At 52.3% G+C, this 25018-nt stretch overlaps 1 protein-coding gene and 1 pseudogene across 1 annotated transcript in view; both read left to right on the forward strand.

The window, feature by feature from the left end:
• GALNT2 (polypeptide N-acetylgalactosaminyltransferase 2) overlaps positions 1-25018 on the forward strand; it is a 174469-nt gene that overhangs the window by 9438 nt on the left and 140013 nt on the right. The gene's annotated exons all lie outside the window — the stretch shown is intronic.
• On the forward strand, positions 12208-17965 carry LOC149747204 (mitochondrial import inner membrane translocase subunit TIM14 pseudogene; annotated as a pseudogene).

Here is a 25018-nt window from a genome sequence, read left to right on the forward strand (position 1 = left end):
GTCCACTTCTGTCCCACTTGATTTGCTGTCTGGGATTACTAGTGCTTGAGTGTTGCTTCTGGGATTTTCTTCCAAGGCACCAACATGCATTCCACAGACTCTGCTGCTGGCGTGTTTTGTGTTTGAGGTAGTGCTGGTCATGACGGTGCGTCACGGCCCAGACCTGGCCGCGGCATCAGAAGGTGTCACGAGCTGCACCCCAATTGCATGTCAAACTGTGAAAAAAAAGCGCATCTTAGAATTCGTGAGTTAGGGTCTTTCTTTTTCTCAAGTGTCAGTTACTTCCCTCTCTGAGATCCCAGCTCCAGGCCCCCTGGCCTTGATAAAGGGAAATGGTAGCCTCATCAAAATGTGTACATTCGCATCTGTTCACTCCCAATCCATGTAAGCAGAAGGACTTCCTGGTTTTTATTGTTGAGAGATTAGCAGCTGGTGAGTCTGAACCCGTGTCGAAAGGTTTTTAAGCATTTTCTGGCTACAAGTTACCCTCTTGAGTGCTGGGATCTGCAGAAGTGAACACGGTGCTCCGTCACCCTTTAAGGAGCTCACAGTCACTGACCAAACCAACTAGAGAAAGATCTAAAAAAATAATAATTAGGGGTAAGTTGACTAGGGACTGGATAATAGATGAAATTTAAGGCATTGTTATTAATTTTATTGAGTGGCAGTAATGGCCTTATGCTTATGTTTTTGAAAATCCTTATCTTTTGTATTGCTTGGCCAAAAAGTTTCTTCAGGTTCTTCCGTAAGATGGTACGGGAAAACCCAAATGAACTTTTTGGCCAACCCAGTAGATACAAACTGAAGTATTTATGGGTGACGCTGAGCCTGTGGGAGAATTATGAGGGAACAGGATTGGCCGAGTGTGTTGTTGAATGACTGATGGGCATCTGGAGTTCATCATGCTATTTTATTTTTGCCTACTTAGAAAATTTTATTTAAAAAGCTAAAAAAGTTTATAGATGTATGTAGCTTAAATTAGCAAAGCAGCAGAAAACTAGTATTTTTTTAAAAAGCTAATTTAAGGCTTTGTAATATGGTCAGTGAAAGGTTTCTACTCCCAATTTCAATGTGTGTGTGTGTCTGTGTGTGTGTATGTGTGTGTGTGTGTGGTGGGGGCTGGAGGCTTCCCCTGCACAACCAGTCAGTGCTCAGACACCAGCTGAGTGTCCTGCAGTTCAAGCCAGTTCTGACACTATCCACCCGGAGATACATCAGGTCCCACAGGTCAAGGGCTCAGTCCTGCAAGACTGCCCCCCCGCCCTCCCCGCCCCTTCAGATGCCCTTCGCAAGCACAGGTGGTCACCTCTAATTCTGACCAACAGGCTGTCAATCAGAGGTTCCCATCAGCCCCTCCTTGGGTTCGATTAGTTTGCTAGCGTGGCTCAGAGAACTCAGGAAACCAGTTTATTTATTAGATTTCTGAATTGTTACAAAGGATATTCAAGGATACAAATTAACAGTCAGATGAAGAGACACACAGCAGCTTGAGGTACCTCGTGGTGCTTGGGGTCCAGCATGGTGGCACATGGACGTGTTCTGGCTCCCCAACCTGGAAGCTCTCTGAACCCGTCCTTTTGAGTGTTTACAGAGGCTTCACTCCATAGGCATGATTAATCAAGTCATAGGCCATTGGTGATTGAGTCAACCTCCAGCCCCTCTCCTCCCAGGAAATCAGGGGGTGGGACTGAAAGTTGCACCCCTCTGTTTACGGTTGGTTCCCCTGGCAACCAGCCCTCATCCGCAGGTGCTTCCAAAAACCTCATTGACATAAGCCCAGTAGTGGTGGAAAGGGACTTGTGAATAACAAGACACCCGTGTCACCTTTGTGGCTCAGAGGACAAGAGACCAAGTAGAACAAAAGATGCTCCTGTGGCTCTTACTGCTCAGGAAATTCCAAGGGTTTTGGGAGCTGCGAGCCAGAATCAGGGAGAAAGACGAAATACACATATGACAAATATATATTTGGTTACATCTGAATGACCAAATATATATTTCTCATAAATCAAAATGTCACAGTCAGTAAAAACATACATCAGCCTCAATACCTTCTGTAATTTAGGAATATCCAGCGATGATTCTTTTAAAAGGATACTTCAGAGGTGGCCTAAGATCCTGAATTGTCAGCTGTATCACCAGGAAAATATTCTTACATTTGGTACTGTTCCTTCTCTAAGAATTACCAAAGTTCTTTGGAAATTGCTACTTCTCGTGAACCTTTTGATGGTAGAGCAGCAATTTAGGTAGTTTGTCGGATTGCTTACTTTTGACCAGACCTCTTAGTGGCCCGGAGACCCTGTCGCACAGCAGCGTTTGGTGTTGGATGTTTTATTACATTGCCGACCGCTTCTCATGTGACAGGTGTCCGGAAGGCGGAACACACACGCCTGTACATTCACACATCGCAGGCAGTTTGCCTGCTGTCATACGTGACCCACTCGGGCTGTGGATGATTTGGGAAGCCACAGTGGGAGACCTGTAATAAATATATATTATTCCTTTCTGTTTCCCCAACAGGATATTAATGTGAAAGCCTCATAGTTTACATTGTATTTGTAAATGAGAGGTTTTTGACAGATATACGGCGCTGCATGTTTTCTGTAAGGTATAAATTCCTGGTGCCGCAAATTTACACCAGCGCCGTCTCCGAGACACCTGATTGGAGCTGCCGCTCGTTCACCTCTCCTCCCGGCCCTCTGCACTCACACTGCAGTGTCCTGTGGACCCCGAGGTTCTTAACTTGCTCCACCGGTCATGTGGTAGCAGGGCTGGGGCTGGAATGTGTTTTTTAACATCTTTATTGGAGTATAATTGCTTTACAATGATGTGTTCCTTTCTGCTGTATAACAAAGTGAGTTAACCGGGCTGGAATGTTAACGTTCCCCAAACTGCCTTCGGCCCTGGAGAAAGTCCGGCTGCGGCCGTCCTGGTCTCAGAACTGCAGTCCTGAGTCACCATCAGCTTACGAATGGCAGGTTTCTCTCTTGCTGTTGCAGAGCTGCCACTTCAGCCTGGAAGGTGCTGATTACCTGGGCCGGTGATCACTCCTTAACCTTTATATTGCAAAGTGCTGATGTCAGGATCCAGCCCGAGCTGTTCTTGGGTGGTCTGAGCTGTGGGTCTGAGGCTGGGTGGCAGAAAAGGCCACCCAGATGGGCCCCCCAGCGGCGGATGAGGCTCACGAGGAGCCGCCTGTGCAGAGGGCTGCTGAGGCCTGTCCTCCGTCTATGCTTGGTGAGTTGCAAGGCCCCAGGCCAGTCTGCATCAAGATGTGACTCTTCTGTTTTCAAAAGAAAAGGAATGTAGGTGAAGTATCCCATCCCTGGGGAGTGAATCTAACGTGGCTGTAAGTGTTTGTACTTGAGGTATAATTTTTAGCTGAAAGAGTTTTTCTCGGTCCCCAGTGGAGAGGCTGTGGTGGCATCTTGTCCCAGAGGGATTTCCTGATCCCTGATGACCTAACGCTCCTTCCCGCTGCACAAGGGGCGTTTGAAAGTCAAGCTTTCCTGCTCCTGGGAGAGTTTAGCTGAGGTTTCTGCCGGGAGAGGGAGGCTGCCTGCGCCATGAGTCCGATGCCCTAGGCGCCCCCGGGTGCTGAGGGGCAGCTCAGCGCCCCCATGCCGGGCGTTCGGAGACCGTCCGGCTGGCTTCTGGCTCCGGCGCAGGGGTCTGCCAGGAAAAGCCCAGGGCGATGCTGCCAGGTGGGTGGCTGGCTCAGGTGATGAGGCCGAAGGGGCCCACAGGATGCATCGCCCAGGGGCCACCGCCTGGGTTTGAATTTGCCTTCTCTAGTTGGCTCTGTAAACTCAGGCAAGTTACTCGAGCCGTCTGCGCCTCGGTTTCCTCATGTACCCATCTCCTCACTTTTTTCAACGGGGAATAAATCAGAGCAGGGCCTGGTACCCATGGCATACGTGTGGATGTGAAGTCTCCTGGCGTCAGGGCAGGAGAGGCTGGTGCCCCGGCTGGCTGGGCCATCCTCTGGTTGGCATCACCAGCCCAGGGCATCTGGGCCCACTGAGCCAGCCCTCCTCGGCCGTGTTTAAGCCAAGAGCCTCCTTTCCCAGGAAGCACCTCCACCTCTGTGGACCTTGCCTGGGGCTTTTGCCCTGGACCGAGGGTGAGGCCAGGGGGCCTGCAGCCCTTGCCCCTCTAGTGAGGAAACCGAGCCCCAGAGAGGGTGGCTGAATGCCAAGTGGACCCCAGGTCTCTGTAGGGAGAGACAGGAAGCTGTAGGCCAGAACCCTCTCGATGCCCCCCGCCCGCCCCCAGGACATTGTTTCCCAGTTTTACCCCTTAGTCTCTTGTCTTTGAAAATTGTTCCGGGACGTGGTTTTTCACTACGTGGCTGTGTAATTAATTTTTAAAAACTAATTGGCGATTGGTTGTTTTCTGTATCTCGAGCTGTTATTATCTGAATACGGCATGTTATTTGGAAACTTTCCCACAAGGTTTTAATCAGTAAATATTCTTTTAGTTTCATGTGTTCAGTTTCTGACTTGCTTTTGAAACCGTAGGTGAGTGACAAGTGGAAGACAAATTAATAATCGTGGCAACACCGCAAAGCACCCCTGTGAGGGCCTTGGACTAGTTCTGTCAGTTAGATCACTGTTCATGGGATTTCTCTGATGGCCCTGATTAAGACAACTTAGAACTAGATTGCAGGTTAATAGATACACTGTGTGATGATTTCAAGGAGAGAAATCCACATGAAAACCTGGTGTTTGGTTATGATAATCCAAGGAGCCCGGCTGTGACGTCAGACCCGGATGCAAATGCCGCTGTTACTGCCTGTGACCCTTCGTGTCTTTGTCTGTGAGAAGGGGGTTGATGGAAATGAGTGAGTTGGTGGGGACGATGCCGGTGCAGTTTAATGAGGGCTCCTTTTATTTTCACTGGCGCGTGTACTCACCCTTCTTTCTCATAGATGCTTCTGGGGCGACGCTGGGCCCCTCTGGCGGAGCAGGGGCCTGGCTGGGGGCAGACACGCAGGTGGAGGGTAGCTTCGCGGTGTGCATCGGTGACTAGAATGTAAATCAGGGCAGAAGGCTGAGGAAGGAAGCTCTCCCGCCCTCTGTGCTCTCCCTCCCGCTCTCGGACCTGCCGTGGACCCGGGGAGCTCCCTGTTTTTGTTCAGGTTGAAGCTGTGGTGCTGAGCGGGGCCAGAAATGTCACGTTTGGGGCACGTTTAAGAGAGATAGACTGTACTTGGCCAGAGTGCAGTGTACGTTCCCAGGGACACCGAGAGCAAAGCAGACCTAATGCGTTAATGGGCGTGATGGAGCAAGCTGGTAGGATGGTAGTTTCGTGGGTGTCTGGCTTCAAGTCCTGCCTTTGCAGTTCGCAGATGTTCCGGCGGGCAGTCTCCTCCCGGGGCCTCAGAGCCGCCCCCTCCATGGGATCCCCGTGCTCCATGCCCCTCCCCCTTAGTGCTGAGCGGGGGGACAGTCTGGCTCTGGTACCTTCCGTATTTTCTTGGTTACTTATTTATTCCGGGAAGGGAGTGCTGGAGCTGTGAGGAGAGTACTAGTTTCAGAGGTCTGCACACGTAGAAACAGTGGACAAAGCCTAGAAACCTAGCCGTTGCCCCAGCTGACAGTCAGGGGCCTATATGCACAGACCATGCACTTTTTTTTTTTTTTTTTTTTTTTTTAATTTTTGGCTGCGTTGGGTCTTTGTTGCTGTGCGCGGGCTTTCTCTAGTTGCGGAGAGCGGGGGCTACTGTTCCTTGCGGTGCGCGGGCTTCTCATTGCGGTGGCTTCTCTTGTTGCAGAGCACAGGCTCTAGGCGTGCGGACTTCAGTAGCTGTGGCACGCGGGCTCAGTAGTTGTGGCGCACGGGCTTAGTTGCTCCGCGGCATGTGGGATCTTCCAGGACCAGGGCTCGAACCCGTGTCCCCTGTATTGGCAGGTGGATCCTTAACCACTGTGCCACCAGGGACGTCCCCAGACCATGCACTTTTAAGTGCTAATTAGGGACCCGGGATGTTGGAGCTGTGGGTGGGCCTGAGCTCTCTCCATCAGCCCTCGGATGTTGGGCCAGGTGCGCGTGGGTGGGGGGGTCTGCATCTCCGGGATCCTGCTGGTTCAGCAGAGAGCAGGGCTCGCAGCCCTCCGTCGTCCTGGGTCCCTCACCAGGTGCCGCTGTTGACCCCCAGGACTCCGCAGGCTGCTGGGCATCTGCATCCACTAGACTGTGAGCGCCTTGGGGGCTGGCACCTGCTCAGCCCCTCCCCTTTCAGCTCTGCTTCCCCACGGAGATGCAGCAGCAGCCGCAGTGATGCGCCTGCCCCAGGGCGGTCAGGGGAGTGAGGCAGATGAGGGCCTGGGAACGTGTGTTCTGGGAGGGGTGAGCGTTGGCGGCCACCAAGGCAGCATTGGGCAGCTCTACGTGGAGCTCCAAGGGAGCTCACAGACTCATCACAAAGGACCGAGGAGGGCACCTTTGGGGGAGAGCTCATGACTAGAAGGATCCAGCCATGAGGATGTGGTGGAAGACTGTCCAGGCATGGAGAACGTCATGTGCAAACGTCCTGGGGCCAGAATGAACTTGGTGTGCTTGGACAGTCTAAAGCAAAAAGGTCAGCGAATAGAAGTGTGGTGGGCAGGGGCCACACAGGGTCAGAGGGTGCTCAGGGCATGGTATGCATTTAGGAATTTATTTGTGCATGTCGCCATGTTCCCTGGGTGTGGCCTGGCACCCGGCACATCATTGGTGCTCTGGTTGGTGTTCCGTAATATCGGTAAGTGAGACGAGGCTGAGACTGGTGGGGTCGTGGTGGTGAGAAGGGCCACGAGCCTGGGCTCAGCAGAGGGTCTTCTGCACTGTTGTGAGACGTCCTGGCCCTGCCATCCCTCCCCTCTGGGCTTTGCTCCTGCCGCCTGTTACAGCCTGGGGTTAGAGAGCCACTGTGCCGCTTTCACACCGAGCCTCCCGTCCGCGACAGCCGTGGTCTGGCGGAAGTGCTCAGCGTAGGGAGTCGCCGTCATTTCTGGGTGCAGATCTGGCTTCTCTGCACTTGCAGCGAGAATGTGGACCTGAAGACAAGGACAGCGTCCACCTTTCCCTCCGGAGGCGCTGCATTGATGCTGCAGCTGCGTGGGCCTGGCTCTATTTGTAGGTTAAGCTTTTAAATCATCGCCCCTTAATTGGTGTTGGTGCCACTTCACCTTGTCTGAGGACAGGGGGCTGTGCAGGGACTCTGGGGACAGGAGAGAGGTCGCGGGTGATAGGATTTAAATTGTGTTTAAGCAGCCTAGTCCCTTCCGGCTGTGTTTAGAAAAGAGTTTTTCGTTGTTAACCCTCCTTCCACTGATTCATCATCGTAAAGCGCTTCTACATTTAGACGGTCATCTCTGGACAGACACCTGGTTACAGTGGGTTCTGAGCAGCCTGGCCTGCCTGTGTGGGGACAGACCGCTAGACTGGGGGCTAGGCGTCTGATGTTCTTGTATCATTACATTCCTGAGTGTTTGGAGCGACCCCTGGCTCGTCATTTTAACGCTCTGTGCCTTGGATGAGCACTTGTAAAACTGTGGATATACTACTGGCTGGCGGTGTAGGGGCTTGGAGCTGCAGGGACATTGGACAGACAAGATGGAGGTGGATTTATGTTTGTGAAGTGTTGGGGCACCTCTAGGCAACACTTTGAACCCATGGGGGTGGGCACCCAGTCCGCACTTCAGGCAGTGCCCCTAAAGTCATTTGCGGAAGGCAGCGGGCCCTTCGGTAGCATCTGTCGGAACGCCGCAAGCGACCTGTGAAGGGTCTGAAGCCAGCCTCCCAAGTTGAGGGAGGAACGCGGGTGCCGCCAGACCTGTGCCGAGGGACCGGCGAGATTTGTCCACCTTCGTGGACTGTAGAGAACCAGTGATAGGATTTATCCCGGGACTTGGCGTTCTGAGGTGCGAGAGGAGGAACTGAGGAGATTGTGCCCTCAGTTATTTGGAGAGGGGGGCACAGAGTCCTGTGAGCCGACGGCATCTGGCGTCGTTGGAGCGAGAATTTAGCGAGAGGGCATTATGGCGGTTAGTGATGCAGTAGCGTCACTGCCCTGGGCACTGAGTGGCTAGCTCGGCCTCTGAGAACTAGCAGGGCTTCTCCTAGCTATTCTCCCAGTCCTTTGGTCGTGGGCATGGGGGTTGGAAAAATGCAGAGGTCCAGGGGAGAGACGGGAGGGCAGCATAGGAGGGGAGGACTTCCTACAGCAAGACAACTCATCCTTTGGACATCAGGCTTTCTCTCTCTTACATTTTTTTGGGGGGGGGGTTTCTTCATCGGCCGAGGAGGAAAAGAGCTTGAAAATGAGTGGGTTTCTTTGCGTGCTCAGGAGATTTATTTTCCTTTTCACCCCTTGTTCCTCCTCCTTCGTTTCACCCACATACAGCGCAGAACTTTTGCAGCGACAAGGATTCAGTTGTAGCCTGGCTCTCTGGGCGGGATCTCTTGGAGCGGGTCATAACTTGTCATTAATAACGGCTTGCTCAGGGCACAGCCCTGTCTTCCCAGCTGTGTGTCTGCCCTGCTGTGGTGCCTGTGGGACACTGAGTGTGCCCTGGGGGAGGGGGCGGAGGGCGCCTGGTCCCTGGATCCCCCTGGATCCAGTCTCAGCCCTCCTTCCTGCTGTGTCCTCGCACAGGTGCCCTTCCAAGACAGTGTCACCTCATCTGTGAGGTGGAGACAGGAACAGGGCCTACTTCACGGGGCTGTTACCAGGATTAGGTGAGGTGTTGCCTCTTAACCCTTTGCCCATCGGTAAAAGTGTTCCGGACATTGTGTGTGTGCAGGGGTGTGTGTGTGTGTGTGTGTGTGTGTGTGTGCGCGCGTGTGTGTGCTTGCACCTTAATTCAGCTGCTGGAAAGTTGTTTTATGTCTGCAGCTAGAGACACGTACACGTGTGCACACAGATGCCGACACGTGCATGCCTCTTTCCTTCTTCCTGGCCAAAAAAGGCGTACACGGCAAATTTCGTTAGAAATGCAAAGTTGTTTTGTGGAGGTCAGCACGTTTTCTTCCATCCCAGGGAGCCACATTGTTTCAGCTGGGAAGGTGCCGGCAGAGGTGCAGGTGGAGGCCCCCAGCTGGGTCCTGGTTTCCGCGCTCTTCTTTCACGTGCCGGACGCACAGCCCCTTCGAACCCAGCACACAGGCGTGCTTAGGGTTCATATTTTAAGAGCTGTCTCATCTGACGACCAGCCCTAATTACTGAATTTCACAGATGAAAAACCTGCAGGGTGAAGGACTTTGCCTGTTGATTGCACTCACATTGCTGCATTAGAGTGAAATCTCAGGACTGCAGTAGCCTCAGACCGGCTGCTGTCACCTTCTCTCTTCTCGCCCTGGTCCTTCTCCCCTGGGTCTTCGTCGGTTTTCCTTGCAGCTTGTGTCTTTCATCCTTTTACCCCCCTTCCCCCGCCCAGCCTGGGTGCTGCGCCCCACTCCCCCCAATTCACACTGTAGACCAGTGGTTTTCAATCTGGCCACATGTTAGAAACAACTAGGGAGATTTTAAAAATACAGATGCCTAGAACCTACCCCAGGCCAGTTAAATCAGAACATCGGCTCTTGAGCTGAAGCGTGTTTTTAAAAACTCATGGAGTCCAGGGACTTCCCTGGTGGTCCAGTGGTTAAGACTCCGCCCTTCCACTGCAAGGGGCATGGATTCGATCCTTGGTTGGGGAACTAAGATCCCGCATGCCAGAGGGGGGAAAAAGAAAGCGCATGGAGTCCTCACATATATATTTGGTCTATTTTGTAGGGCTTTGAGCTTGAGTTTGGTCTTTCTTTTGGAAGACTTGGGTGCTTGCTTTTATATTCAGGGGTGAATATTGATGGGTATACAGTGAAGTGCCCGTTGGATTACTGAGTGGTGCTCTTGTCATAAGCACTTATTCAGGAGGCTCTGAGAAGCTTACTGTTTACAGTAAAAGTAACGAACAACAGATATGAAAATGACAGTTTGGAGCGTAAAGAAACTACAGCTTCCTTACTGGACTGAATGAGTATTGGGAGTGGCTTGAGGTGTTCGGTGGTCGAGCAATCTTGGATTCTATTCTCCTATCTTATTTTAATCTGGGGTTGCTTTGTTTTCGTTGTTGTTTGCAGGGGGAGGTATGACCCTATGTGTGAGGGTCAGTGGCCACGTGGATGTAATTCTCGAGGAAAACTCTGGGTCAAGTACCAGCTGATTGGAAGGAAGCACTGGGAACTTTTTCATGATTAGAGGGCTCTGGTCATTAGTGTCCTGTGAGCCACTCAGGGAAATGAACAGAGCCATCCCTTCCAGTCTGACCTGGAATCGGTGGGTGACGCGCAGCGCCCCGCACGGCACCCCGTCTGCTCCCCCCGTAGCCCTGCACGTGCCCCCTTGAGTGAAACTGGAGGCTGTCCAGCAGGGTCCTTTGCCCAGTAGCCGAGACCCTCGCTCGGGAAGGATCAGGTGGTGCGGGCTGGACATGAGGGGGCGTGTGGAGTACCCGCCCTTCCGAGGTTTCTGACGTCCCTGGACTTGGGCTCATTCCTCTGTTGGAGGATAATAAACTGCACAGAATTTACAAATGGCGAGGTAGGTTTTCCAGGGGGAAGTTGGAGTTCTTTGTCTGTTTTCTTTACTTCTGTACCATTGTGTGTGTGTAACACATTTGTAGAAACAGTCGAGGCTTACGTGATTATTTTCTTCAAAAGACTTCTCTTTACCCACTGGTCCGTTTTCCAGTGGGTAAAGAGAGGGCCAGCGAGCTGTTTCAGACAGAACTTAAAGAGAGAATCACCCTGGGTCTCTGGGTTTCATAGGTTTGGAAACTAGATGGTATTCGTTCATCTAGAAGGTTATCAATCAAAGCCCGGGGTTTCCATGAACCAGTATTGTAAAATGTTGGTAAACAAGGATTCTGGGTCATGAATTGCTGATGGGAGCGGAGCCTGGGGGAGAGGGCTCCGGGGTGCGTGTGCTCAGGAAACCAGGGCGAGCAGCTGTTCTAGGCATGTTTCCCCTCCCTCTGTGGAAGCTGGATCTGCCTTCATTCTGGGGATGTTTCTGTGCATAGAATCAATACCCTCTCCCTAGGGTGCTGATGGAGATTCATTTTTCAAAAACCCAGTGCGTAGCTTGTTAAACTGTTGTCTCAGCTCCAAATCCTTCTAGGCTCCCCTCTGTGCCGCCGGAGCTAGGACTCTGCACAGCGCGTCTGTGCCCTCCGGGGACGGGTGGCGGTCCAAGCACCAGCCCGGCGGTATGCAGGGAAGGGGCTTGGTCCCTCCTCTCTGTTCCCCCGCTCCGGAGCAGCCCCCGGGGACACGCCTCCCCCTTAGCTGCCCCAGAGAACCCGCTGTGCCCTCCTCCCAGCACAGAAAGAAACAGCCTCATCGCCATCCTAGAGACCCCAGCACCAGCTGAGCAGACCCCCTTCTCGGGGCGGCCTCAGGCCCTCCCTCTGAGTTTGTAAGGCTCACTGATTCCACTTCTTCCCTTGGTTCCCTCCAGCCCAGGGGTGGTGGCTGCTTCCTGCACTTGCTGCCTGCCTGAAGCCTTGGAGTTTTCCTCGTGCCCTTTCAGTTACCTAGTTAACAGCTTGATACCGAGTTAACGATTGACGGTGAAGCCTCTGTTTAAAAGCTTGTCCGTTGTCTGAATTCTAGAAATCGGATCCTGACGGACGCATCTGGCATTCTTCTTAACATTCTTCAGTAAGCAGTCAGCAGAACTATTTCCCAAATGTATTATAGTTAGATTACAGCCTACCTTACATTCCTTGGGTGTTTTGCTTCAATTTTTCTTTGCGATTAGAGTGAGCTATTTCCTGGAAAGATGGCCACAGATGGCTCGCATCATTCATTCCTTTGGTTCTCTTTGGCTTTATTTTTGGAGGGCGACATCGTACCACCTTATCTCCCACTTCTGTGTCCATTATGGAGCAGCTCTGAAATTTCCTTCCACTTCTAGATGATGGCTGTTGTGTACTTAAGCTCCGCATACTTCTAAAAAGATTTGAGGCACTTTATGGGAAAAAAGCATATTATGTGTAAACACAGATTCATTAGAACAAGAGTTCAAAGATCTAGGGCCGGCCTTGTGGTAGAGGTGTAGAGTTGGTGGGTGGGCTGGGATGAGCCGCGCTCCAGGTGGTGCCTGGGAGCCCAGTGGGAACCACGGCCAGTACAGTGGTAGCAACTGGACTGATCGTTGCTGCTGCAGGAGTTGTAGGCCGTTACGCTTTGCAAGCCATGAAGCCATGGAGCCTCAAGTAAAACAAGTTTTTCAAAGTCTACCGAAATCTGCCTTCAGTGGTGGCTAGTACAGAGGTGGGTTTGAGCCCCAAATGGCAAAGCGGGAAGCAGCATTAATACTAGCTGTAAGCCCTACTGCTAATAAAGGAAAAATAAGAGATGCTCATCGATGAGTTGTGCTTTTAAATCACCCAGACAAGGGAGGATCTCCTTATATAGCAGCCAGAATCAGTGACGCTAAAGATTTACTAGAAGGTCAAGCTAATGAGTGAAGTCAATGTATGATGAATTTTGAGTTCTTATTCATTTATGTATAGGAGTACCAGCTTTTTATAATAAAATAAAACTACAAATTTAAAAAATGATTTAGCACAAGCTAAGTCAAAACCTTGGTATAAATTTGAGGATTTTAAACTGGATTATAGAATATTTATAGGTTAATACTCAAGAATTATGGATAAATGCATACCAAAAAAAAAAAATCTAGGGCCATATAATGGGGGAGAGGGGTAGGGCGGGCAGAAAAAGGAGAAGAAGAAAAGAAGAGGATGGAGAAGAAAGGGTGAAGGGGCACCCGTACTGAGTGTCTCCCTGGGCAGGTCCTGGGGGTGTTCCCGTCTGTGTTGAGTCTGGTACTCAGCGTAACCCTCGGGGAAGGGTTGTTGTGGTCCCCGTTGACAGAGCAGGAGCCCGGGCCCCAGAGAGCCGGCCGAGCAGGGCTGTGTACACATGCCTCTCAGCGGGCCTGCACCCAGGAGACCAGGACCGGTTCTTCAGTGCAACGCGAACTTGTATCTTGGTAGCCGAAGCACATGGGAACCGTGGTGGGTTGCATAGCTTTCATTTTCTAATAAAATGAAGCATTTCTTGTGAACAATAAACATTTTCTTAGCCCTCATACTTGATAAGAATCTCGTAGACTTTAAGATCAGTGAACAACATCCTAATGGCGTTGGGGAAAAAAATACCAAACACCAGATGGAGAGATGCAAACGTGGCCATTTATTTAAATCAGTACCTATACTGATTTAATAAAATCAGTATTTTATGTTATGTATGTTTTACCACAGTTTTTTAAAATTTTTAAATATTTTGAAAATGAAAAAAGGTAAGGAAATCTACTTGGTTCACTGAAAACTGATAATCTCAATATGATAAAAATAAAGACCTCCTTATCAGCCGAGCCGAGGCCGGGAGCGTCGGGTCATTGTCGTGTGAAGGCAGGTCTGTGGAGGGGAGACGGTGCCTCTGTCAGTGGCCAGACCCGCAGCTCTGACCTGGTCAAGGGCAACGCGGGCTGCGTCCCTCAGCCTCCATGTCACTTCACGCCTCACAGGCAGCAAAGCATGTTGCTAAGAGGGCAGGCTTTTGAGAAGTGGGTTTGAATCCACCCTGCACCATTTATTGGCCACGTGAGGTGCTTCATCTCTCTAACCTTAGCTTCTCCACTTATTAAATGGGGGCGATCATAGCGTTACGGTTCTTTGGATCGAAATACATGTGCTTTTCCCGAAACATCTGGAGAGCTTATGTTCAAAGGAATATATATGGTAGAGCTAAAAACTATCAGAAGAGACATAAACAGAGCCCGACAATTTGGGGAGGAGCGATAAAGATGGGGCGGGCGGGGGCTGACCCTGAGTGTGGTTAGGTGCCTGGTACGTGTTATTCCGCTTTTTAGACTGGGAAACAGGCTGAGACATGCAGAATCTAACCCTGCGTCCGGTGTGCTTGCAGCCCCCTTCGTGGTGGCGAGGATTAAATAAAGAGATGCAGGTACGGCTCTCGGGCTGGAGCCCCTCGCAGAGTCCGTGGTCCCTGGGTTTTCATGGTGACCTACGCTGGCGCCTCTGTTCAAGCTGCTCTGGCTTCTGAATCGCCCCTCCGCCTCTGGTTCCAGGGGTTGGGTAGAGCCTGGCTCTTCCCCAGGCCCCCAGCGGGGGGGGGGAGCTGCTGCAGCAGGTGGCCCCCGGGTCTGTGGCTGCCCTTGCTGCCCTGGATGGGCTTACGTGTGACCCCTGCAGCGGCAAATGAAAAGCAGCGCTCACTGCAAGCAGGGCCAGCGCCCGCGTGCTCTTTAAAGCTGTGTGTGTGCGCGTGTGTGCGCGCGTGTGCGCGTGAGCGCATTTAGTCCTTATGAGACTCTGCGAGGTGGTGCTGTCATCCCCAGGTTGTGGATGAAGTGTCCGCGGGGTGGAGAAGGCTATATGGGCTGCCTTGGCACTCGCGTGGACGCAGTGGGGTTGGAGCCCACCCGTGCCGGCCCCGGATCGACCCTCTCCGCTGCGCTCTGCCCGGCGCCCACTCAGACCAGCCGCCCGCTGGGAGAGCTCTGGGGGGAAGTGGCCTACGGGACACGGCCACGCCGGTGCCCATGGTGGCAGAGGCCATCCGGCCCTGTCCCAGCAGCCCCCTCTCCCCCCGGCCTGTGCGCTCTGCCCGCCGCTTCCCCATCCATCAGCCTTCTGGTGGCTTCCTTGCTCAGTGGCTGCGGGGGGGCGGGAGGTGGTGTGACCCCAGGCTGGCGCGGCCCCGCCGTGAGAGGCCTGGCAGCCGCCCTTTGCTCTCCTGGAGCCCAGCCGCCGGCCTTGAGCCGTCCAGGCTGCTGCACCAGAGAAGGGAGCCTCCGAGCTGCCCTGGGGTGAGAGGGGCCCCCCGGAGGATGGAGCAGAGGCTCCGCCCCCGCCAGGTGCCACCCCAGGAGGACAGGGTGGCCCCAGGGCCCTGAGAGGCAGGAAACCGCGGCTGTTTTCTCGCAGTAGAGTGGCACGCACCGTGCAGAGCGAGGACCCTGCTCAGCCTTGTGTCAGAAGGAGTGTTTGCTGGAGTGACTTCTCACTGAGCCGTGCCAGCTCCTGCCCCGCTGGCTTTCCGTTTTAAGAAGAACTACACACCAACTACATCTGTGGAGTTTTCTCATTCTAGGACCTGCCAATTTAGGTTGAGCCGTGGTAGAAAATTATCCCCTTTAAGAAGATTTTAATTACTGAACCAAACATATTAAAAACGTACTTATGTGTGATAATTATGACTAAAGAACTCCTTATCAGTGCAGATCAGTCATTTGCTTAAGTGATTTCTTTGTGATGTTTGTTAATATGAGGATCTTGTCAACGTGAATCCCTAGCGGCAGGTGACTGTGAGAAGGGATGGCTGCTTACTGCTGAGGGCGGGGATGGGGCTCACTCCCCTCCTCCGTCCCTCCCTCCCTCTGTCCCTCCCTCCCTCCCTCCCTCTTGCTCACCAGGACCTCTTAAATGTTTCTGCCTTTGACCCTCATCTTATTTGAAGTTTTTTTTTTATCTATTAGGCAAAGTCCTTCTTAATTCCCAATTAATTCCATTTTTCCAGCCTTCCCTGGTAATCCTTAGCAGCCTGGGGGTGCCGGGCTGGGAACTGCTGCCCCTGTTGAGTCTCCTTAATATCCCTTCTCTTCTCAAAGATAGACTCGGTTTGGTCTGAAGTATGTACAATCACAGAATCAGAGATTTGAAACCTCGAAGGCATTTTTTCTTTTTGGGTCTAATTCATGCAGAGGTCCTCCAGTTCAGTGAAGACTTCCCTTCAGCAGCAGATGGTAAACAGATTCTGTAGGCTGAGTAATTCGTTCATTTCTGTCTGAATGGTTTGTTTAGAAGCAAACAGAATGATTCCCTTTTCTCATTAAATATGTTATGAGAACATCAGGATCATACTGAGTTACTGTCCAAAGTTGCGTCTGGGAAGGGGGGAAGGAAAGTAACCAAAAATGAAAGGGCTCGTCTGGCATTTCACAGCTCAGACCCAGGATCACGGGAGACCTTACACACCAAACTCTTAATTTAATGAACCATTGATCCAAATTGTTAAAACTCTGTGTACTTGCTCAGGAGATACTTTTTTTTTTTTTTGGCTGAGTTAGATCTTCGTTGCTGTGTGCAGGCTTTCTCTAGTTTCGGCGAGCGGAGGCTACTCTTTGTTGTGGTGCACGGGCTTCTCATCGCGGTGGCTTCTTTTGTTGTGGAGCACGGGCTCTAGGCGCGCAGGCCTCAGTAGTTGTGGCACGCGGGCTCAGTAGTTGTGGCATGTGGGCTGTAGAGCGGAGACTCAGTACTTGTGGCGCACAGGCTTAGTTGCTCAGCGGCATGTGGGATCTTCCCGGACCAGGGCTCGAACCCATGTCCCCTGTATTGGCAGGCGGATTCTTAACCACTGCGCTGCCAGGGAAGCCTCGAGATACAATTTTTATCATATTGAGATTATCAGTTTTCAGTGAACCAAGTAGATTTCCTTACCTTTTTTCATTTTCTTTTTAAAAATATTTAAAAATTTACAAAAGTTGTGGTAAAACATACATAACATAAAATATTCCTTAACTGTTCTTAAGCGTGCAGTTCAGTGGCATTAAGTAGGTTCACATTATTGCTGCAGCCATCACTACCATCCGTCTCCAGAACTTTCTCATCTTGTAAAACTGAAACTCTGTCCCCGTTAAACACTAACTCCACATCCCACCCCGGCCCCTGGGAACCACCACTGTACTTTTTGTTCCTATGAATTTGACTATTAAAGGGACCTCATATGAGTGGAATCGTAGAATATTTGTCCTTTTGTGATTGGTATATTACTTCATTTAGCATAACGCCTTCAAGGTTTATCCATGATGTAGCATGTGTTAGAATTTCCTCTTTAAGGTTGAATAATATTTCATTGTATGTATCCATTCATCCGTTGGTGGACAGTTGGCGTAGTTCCGCCTTCTGGCTATTGTGAATATTGCTATTTCTTATATTTTAACCTGAAAATGAAACATCATAGTTTAATCTCTCCTTGGTATCAGCAAAGTTTAGAATATCTTTTTAATAGTGGAAAGTTACAGTAAATTACCAAATGTACATCGTGTCACTGATATTTAACTGGCTGGCAATTTCGGGCAGCTTTTACATTTCTGAGTCGTTAGGTTTGGCATCGATAAAACAGATAATGATACTAATTCTACTAAGGTTTCAGGGGTAAAAATGAGTTAATATGTATGAGTGTATCATGTAAAAAGGAGTACATAATTCTTAGTAGTTAATACCAGAATAAATTCTGAATTTTCTTGTTTGTATTCTGGTGAGCAGGTGTTCATAGTAGAGATTTGGAATAACTTCCTTCTTCCAGAAACTTCAAACCCTTACACTCTTTTTAGCACAGACTTGAACTGCATGGGGGTAGTTCGTGGGATTGGGAGGTTTGGAGGCCTATCTGGAGGCAGTGTAGGTTTCTCTCGAGTCAGCCCCCGCCGAATCAGTCTTCGTTCTTCCCCGTCACTTGGTCTGTCTGCTGTTATCCAGTGTGCGGCCCCTCCTGTGAGACAGCATCTCTTTAGACTTCGTGGGCGTGAGTTGTGTAGCTTGTGGATTTGCCGGGGTGTTTCCAGGAATCTGCTTCCTGAGCCCAAGGTGAGGCAGGGCGGTGGGCGGGGTAGCTTTCACTCCATAATGGGGCTGCAGTTCTAGCTGAGCTGGTGTCTAGACCCAGTCATTAAGCGAGTCCACCCGCCCCGCCCTGGCTCAGATGCTCCCGGCTGTGCCGAATCACCTCCTCGTCTGAGCCCTCGCCGCAGCCGTCCTCTGACCACGTGCTTGCTTGCTTGCTTTCTGAGAAGAGTTGCGCTCCTGTTGCCCGTATCCACCGGTGGTTCTCTGATGCGGGTGTTTCCATGGAGCGCAGGCGGCCACCGTGTGCTTCCGGGACGGGGGCGGGGTGGGGGGGGGAGGGAAGGGGGCTGCACTGGGCTGCAGCAGTGTCGGTGCCCCCGCCTGGCTCACCCGTTTCCTCACCCCTGTCGGCAGGAGTGGGGGCACCCAGGCTGGCTGCCATCCTCGGGAGCCAGCCCGGGGCGCCCGGGGCCGGGGTGGAGGGTGCGTGGCCGGGGCCCGGGGTTGGGGCCGCCGTCCTTGGGAGTCTCGGGCCGTCAGGAGGCTAGTGCGTTCATTGTTGCGAGTTTCTCGAAATCATTAACACCCCAGTGTGTTTCCGGAACCTCCAGCGAGTCCACACAGCTCTGGCTTGGCCCCGGGAGGGCTTTCCTCCGCCGTCTGAGCTCTGACGCCCAGGAGGTGCCGGCTGGAACCGGGCTGGAGGTGCTGCGGCCGCCCAAGGCTCAGCAGAGGGTGCTCGGCTGCATGACATTCTGGCCTTTGTTCCTCGAACGAGACGTTTTCTTCCTCGTGTTGTGACGGCTGCCAGGGGGGCTCCCCCCAGTCATGTCCTGGAGTCCCCGCGCCCTTGGGGCCCTGCAGATGGCCTTGCGCACCCAGGCCCGAGGGCCCGGCCCTCCCCTTGGGCCTGGCGCCTGTAGGAGGGGCCAGTCTGGTTCCCGGCTCTTCTCGGCTTCTGTCCCTTCTAGGGTCTGAGGCGTCCGACAGCCCCCCCCCCCCAGGAGCTGTCATACCCGTGGCATCACCAGTCCTGCACAAGTGAATACTTAGCGTCTTCCCCCGCCACCAGGCCCGCAGCTCCTCGAGGGCCAGGCCCGTGGTTTGTCTGCTGGCTTGTCCCAGCTGCCCACACGGTCCATGGAGAAGAGCAAGGGGTTCAGTGTCTTGGTTGTTCAATGAACGATTTTAAAAATGAAGGATTGAGTCCTGGAAGTAGTTTAATTTGCTACGATTCCAGGCCGCTTGCCGCACCACTCTGTACCTCAGGTTTCTAAATTCTGAGGTGTGGCTACTATACCTAAAATGATTCCACAGGGCACGGGAGAGGCTTCCTTGCTGTGCACCTACTGTGCGCCTCGTGCTGTGCACAGTGGGGCCGCCCAGCGCTCCTTTTCAGCATCGACAGTCCTGTGAGGCATAGGTATTACGGATCCGGTTCTGCAAGTGAGCAGCCGTAGGTGCTGAATAACTTACTCAAGGTCACACGCTCTTTCAGCAGAGAGGTGTTACGACGATGAAAATGCAGGGCTGCCTCACTCCACAGCCTTTGTGTGTGTATGTACATACACGTGTACGTACGTATGTATATCTACACACTCAAGTGTCTGGGGGAAATACACATGGACACACAAACCTACACACACATACCCATGTAGGACACACTTAGGAAGTGTGGGAGGGAAATATACACATCTATATACACGCGTGTGCACATACACACGCGCGTATATATCCATCCACACATGTATGTAGATGTGTGTGTAGATGTATATTTCTCCTGACACTTCCTAAATGTGTTGTACACATACATGTATGTGTGTATATGTGTGCGTGTATGTATGTATATATGTATACGTGTGCATGTATATATAATCCACCCCTTCGCTTCCTAAACATGTCACGCCAGGGGTGCCTCCTTGTAATTCCGGCTTTTGCAGTAAATGTTAAATAAGCATCTCCCCCCCCCACCCCGCCCTCTACCCCTGCCCGTTCTTTCCTCCCTGGGAGGGGCTGGGATCCTCGGGCCTTGTGGTCAGCTCCGTCAGGGCTGCCAGGGGGCTGGCCGCTCTCACCCACGCCCTCCCCACTCCCAAGTACGTCAGGTGCCAGCATGTGTTTATTGAACTGAAATTCTTAAGCCTGCAGAATATACTCCCGGTCTGTCAAGACAGATACAAACAACGTGCCTTTTTTAGACTACTTAAAGGCTTCTTGACATGATCCTGATGGTGTTTTAACAAGTTTTCAGGTCCTGGTCAGCCAAGCTCAGGACCAGGCATAAATGTTTGATAAACAACGTAAGGGCGATGGAAAAAGAAATGTGTCATAAGTGGGACTGTGAGTTCCGTAAATCTGTGATGGGCTGTTCCTGCTGTTTTTTGTATGTGATGATTCCTGTTCTGATATTTTCTTCTCTTCCACATGAAACTCTATAATCTGGACCCCTTTCCTGGTCCTTTGGAGCAGGGTGGCCTGGGGCCGAGGATCGAAGTCCGTAGCAGAGATTTGGGGGACAACTTCCTTATCTCCCGTTCTGCCCCTTTGCCAAACAGAAGTGCAAAGAGTGGATGGAATGAGATGCTGCCTCCTGAGATGAGCTGTCCCCGGTGGTTCCCGATGCTTGCTTGGTTGGCAAGGTACAGTTCGCCCTTCCCCTGAGCCGTCTTCATTGTGTGAAAGTGCAAAGACAAATTGTCTGTCCGAGGAGCTAATTTTAAGTGCTAGTACGTTTTAAGGACTTACAAGGCTCAAAACATTTTGGTTCTCTTAGAAGAATCTCTTTTTCTCCTGAAAAACAGGCTCGACTCTTCCTTTTAAAGTCAGGAAAGGGGAGATGAGCTGAAGCCACTTTGGGGACAGGTATGTTTTGTTTACTGTTGAGTCTCCGGAGCCCGACTGGTCCCCGGCACAGTGGGCACCCCCAACCATTGGTGGGAGGTCGGATTTTCCATGCTGTAAACGCAGGAGCGAAGAAGCATCATGAAGGGAGCACCTGCTTGAGACGTAACCGTGGCTTCACAACAAATGCAGCAGTTTTGGTCTCGAGAGTGAAGTTGTGTCTCTCTGGAATTATAAGCCTAAATGGTTGACTTCCTGTTTTAGAATTCCCAGTTTATTTTCTGGAAGAGTTTGCAGCAGATGTGGTTCTATGGAGAAGGTTTATACCTCAGGGGTTCCAGTTTGGGGTCTTTGAAGTATTCGTATTTGCAGGAGCCAGGTAGAAGCTGCTTATTGATCTGACGTGAGGCCGCACGGGCTTTGTGGCAACTGCCTCTGCGTCCGGGTGGAATGACACGTACTTAGTGTGACAACTGAGGACAGCTTGTTTTCCCCGCAAGAGAGACAGAGCAAACTAAGGCACTCCCAGTTCTTTCCCTAGGCATTGATGGAAACAGACTCCATAGGGGAAATAACAAAGAGAGTGTTGGGTAGTGGAGAGTGAAAACGTCCAGCTGCTGGGACAGTGGAACTCCAAGGGACTCTGTCTTTGGGGGGGCCCGTGGGGGGTGGGCCACAGGAGGAGCATGGACAAGGTGTCATCTGAGGACTCCCTCTGGGGCTGGAAGAAGTGACATTTTGCTCCGATGGGTCTCACTGAGGCTGAGACCGGCATCTGTTGGTCTTCCTGAGATGGTGTTTAGAGCACAACGCTTCAGGGATTCTCATAACCCTAGTCATTTGCTTTGCAGAATTTTTAGCAGCCTCAACTTCCTCCGGGGTGAGCCTGTCCAGAAAAACAGTTGCTTGAAAGAGCCATTGACAGAGGTAGAGAGACAGCTGTGGTCCTTTTTCCTTTAATAATCTTTCCTTAGGTTTCACGGAGGCCAAAATCCCCTTAATAGATTTTAATAACATTCGTGGAATCTCGGTTTGCACAGCAGAGACCCTTAGTGTGGCTTTTACTCTCTCCACTGCGGTTTACTTTGTATCCATGAGCGACCCTGCTTTTGTGCGAAGGTGACTATCTTTATTCAGCAAGAATTGGCGCAGGGGTGAGCGTGGAGATGCTTTCCCGCATCCGCGGTCTTTCCTCCAGGACAAGAGTCCACCACCGCGAACACGTTTCCATCCTCAGCCCCGGGGTTGGGAAGAAATGCCAGTCGGCTCTCCTGCTCGATTTGAGGCAGGTGTCGGTGGGCTACAAGGCTGCCTGCATCAGTGGGGCTCTCTGAGGACGCATTTCTACTTCCAGGAAAGAGCTCCCTGCAGGATATGTGTGTGGCTCTAAGGAAAGGAGTTGGTGGCTTTTAAAAACACCAAAAACCAAAACACACGTAATTATCGTGTCGGCCCTGTTGCAGTTAACCCTGATTTTGGCCTCAATTCTGGAATGAGTCAGCCGATGTAGACGAACCCTTTATCAGGTCACGGGTTGTTATTTATTCTTTCCCTTCCCCTAGTCATTTACTTGGCGAGTGATGACCTGACCTTCCCCGAGTAACGATTCCCTCCTCCAGCAGAGTTCGCTGCTCAGGGTGGAGGCGCTTACCCCCGTAAGTCACGGACTTGGTGTCGTTAATTAACTGATTCAGCCACTGCTCCCTGTACACCCACCGGGCTGGGCGCACACCCTGCCCCTGCTCAGTAACTAGCGGCCTTTTCCCTCTAACTCCCGAGCATCCTTAAGCTCCTCGTATTCTCTCAGGATGTAGGATGCCTGCACAGACTGGGGGCTCTGGGACTGGAAGGGGCAGCTGGAGCCGGGCGGGGGCCTCTCTCCCCACCCCCCGACCCCCGGTGTCTCCTCCACTCCTTTCTCCAGAGCTTAATGGAACCACTGTCTAAAAAGGCTGAAACCCTACTTTCTGGGGGATTTGGGCATAGACAGCCCTGCAGTCCTTTCCTATCATGGTAAAATAGGTCATCAGAAGCAGCTGGTGGGCCTCAGAGAGCAGTGGCTGTCGCTGTAGCGTGATCATCAGGCATTCAGCCCCCTGGCTCTCTAGCCTCAGAAATGGGAAGCTTTAAAACCCCTGCCTAGTTGGATGCCTTGAGTTATAAAATAAGTGAGATGTGCTGAGTGAGGGCGGGAGGAGGGAAACGGGTGGCCAGAGCTGCATCGCGCTCGCTACCCACGGAGGCTCTCCTTTCTTAATAGGCTTCAGAAATCCTGGAGTGCATAATTCACCAGCCACGGAGTCCCACCCGTGTCCCCGTTGCTCAAAATGCAAATGAACTTTGCCGAGCTGGGAAAAAGGAGCCGCGCGCCTGTTCTTTCTCTAGGTCTCAGGAGGTGCTGGCGAATGTGCTTTGAGCAGTGATTTGAGCCTGCGATTACTGGTCTTTACTGCTCGCCGAGCTAGTGAAGGGGCAGAAGGCGGCCGCTGTAACGGCGCTTGGGGCTTTGCCAGGCTGAGTCACAGCCAACTTCGGGAAAGGCTGCCTAGCACGCCTCCAGCCCCCCGTCCTAATTGGAGGTCTGCAGCGGCACACTCAGAAGATGAATCAGAATCGGGGAAAGTGTGCGGGAGAGACGAGCCAGGAGTGAGGTGTGGGAGGACCACACAGCGTGCGGGGTTGGATCCCCACCTCTGTTCTGGTGGGCCTTTCTTCACCAGAGGGGTGTCCTGATGCTGGAGGCCAGGGGGAGAAGGGGGGCTCTGGTGGGCAGACCCCTCCTGTTGGCTTTGCTGGGCTCTGCGCACTGACGGGCACAGGGCGCCGTAGGCACAGACACCTTGCACGTTCTCAGCCCAGGGCATGGCAGTGGGCGGGGCATGAGAGGGCTGGCTGATGGGCGGCAGGAACCCTCTACCGTCTACCCCTTCGAGAGCGTGGCGTGTCCCTAGCCCAGATCCACTGAATGAGAATCTCCATGAGGGACAGGGAGCCTGGAATTCGAACAAGGTCCAGGGTTATTGAAGAGCGGCCCCTGCTGGACGCCACCTCTCCATGGGCTCAAACTGGCCTTGGACATTGCCCAGTCAGGACCAGACCCTGAGCTCTAGGGCCCCCTGGGATTCTCATCGCACCGTGCCTCATTGATTTGAAAACGCACTTCTTCCCGCTCACATTTTAACATCTCTGAAATCAGGTTGCATCTTGTCATGGATGGTGCCTCATGGTTTGCTTGCTAACATTTTTCCTCCCGAGAGTTAGGTGAAGTTAACGGCCCTGCAGTTGATGGGTCTTGGATTCGATGAGCTTTTTGCTGCCTCAGCTCTGGTAGGGACGTGGTCTCTCTCAGCCAGCTTGCCCTCGTGGTGGTCAGCGTGGATGAAGGTACACAGAGAGCAGCGTACAAAAGCGAGGGCTCCTGTGGGTGCCGCTGCAGCGCGGCTTTACAGGACACTCGCCTGTATTTGCATCTGCTTCGGGGTGAGCGTCCTAGGGGCTCATAAGTATGATTTCCCCTCTTTTACACGTTGGGGTGTGGGCAGCAGACTCGTTTAGGATGGACAGCTAGTAAGTGACAGAGACCTAGCTCTGTCTGACGCCAGGTCCAGGCCTGTCACCCGTCAGCGCGCTCACTGTATCTTTCCAGCCTCTCCCACTCACCTTTCTTCTCAGCCCTGTCGGTGCCTCAGCGGCCGTCGCAGCGGATGCAGTAGAGATGATTCATTTCTTTAGGTCAGTCTTCGAACCTGACTTCTCAGAGGCTGGTCTTGTGCGATAGATGTGTATTAACCACGTGCCAACTCCATGCCAGCTTCTCCTGCTCAGGGCTGCGCACGCATGGTGACCGGGCATCGTCCTCTGTCTGCTGGACTCTTGAGTGATAGCAGAGTCCTGGGTTCTCCGCATGAATGAGGCACGTACCTCTGGACAGCACGTTTATTCCTCTCTGTGAGGTTGGCCATGCCTGTGGGGGAGGGGGGGTTCCATCGCCCAGAGAGCTGCGGGTGAGGAGGGGCACCAGCTGGAGAAAACAGCACGGTGCCTGCTGCTGGGAGCTGCAGCATCCTTGGGGCCTGGGTGGGTCCCTGGACACCTGAGGCCCTGCGTCCCTACAGTTTGCTGAAACCATTGGTCATTTGGCCACTGCCTTGGAAACCCAGCCACCCCTGGAGGTGCTTCAGTGCTTTTGTTTTGTGTTCGGCTTTAGTGCCTGTCCATTTCAGTTGGCATCAAGGGCTTTTGGGGGGTTGAGGTGGGACAGGATGATGTAACAGGAGTGAGTGACCGGGGAGCGTCTCCTGTGTGCCAGGCGTTCGTGAGAGGGCATCTGCTGATAAAACCTATGGCTGGCTTCTTCTGTCCTTGGTCCTCCTTTAACAGTCAGTCGTGCCGAGCACATGCCACGTCCTCGGACGGCAGGCGGGCCGTACGCGCTGGTGGCCCAGCACAGTGCCTCTGGCCCTCGGTGGTGGCCAGCGCATGTTCTTCAGCTGGCAGAACATGCTAGAGAGTCTTAGTGCTTCACATGTGAGGGTGATGCGCGGCCTGAG

Source organism: Delphinapterus leucas, chromosome 16 (genome assembly GCF_059928025.1).
Source record: "Delphinapterus leucas isolate spDelLeu-1000000601 "Yukka" chromosome 16, BTC_Dleu_Yukka2, whole genome shotgun sequence".
Classification (NCBI taxonomy): Eukaryota; Metazoa; Chordata; class Mammalia; order Artiodactyla; family Monodontidae; genus Delphinapterus; species Delphinapterus leucas.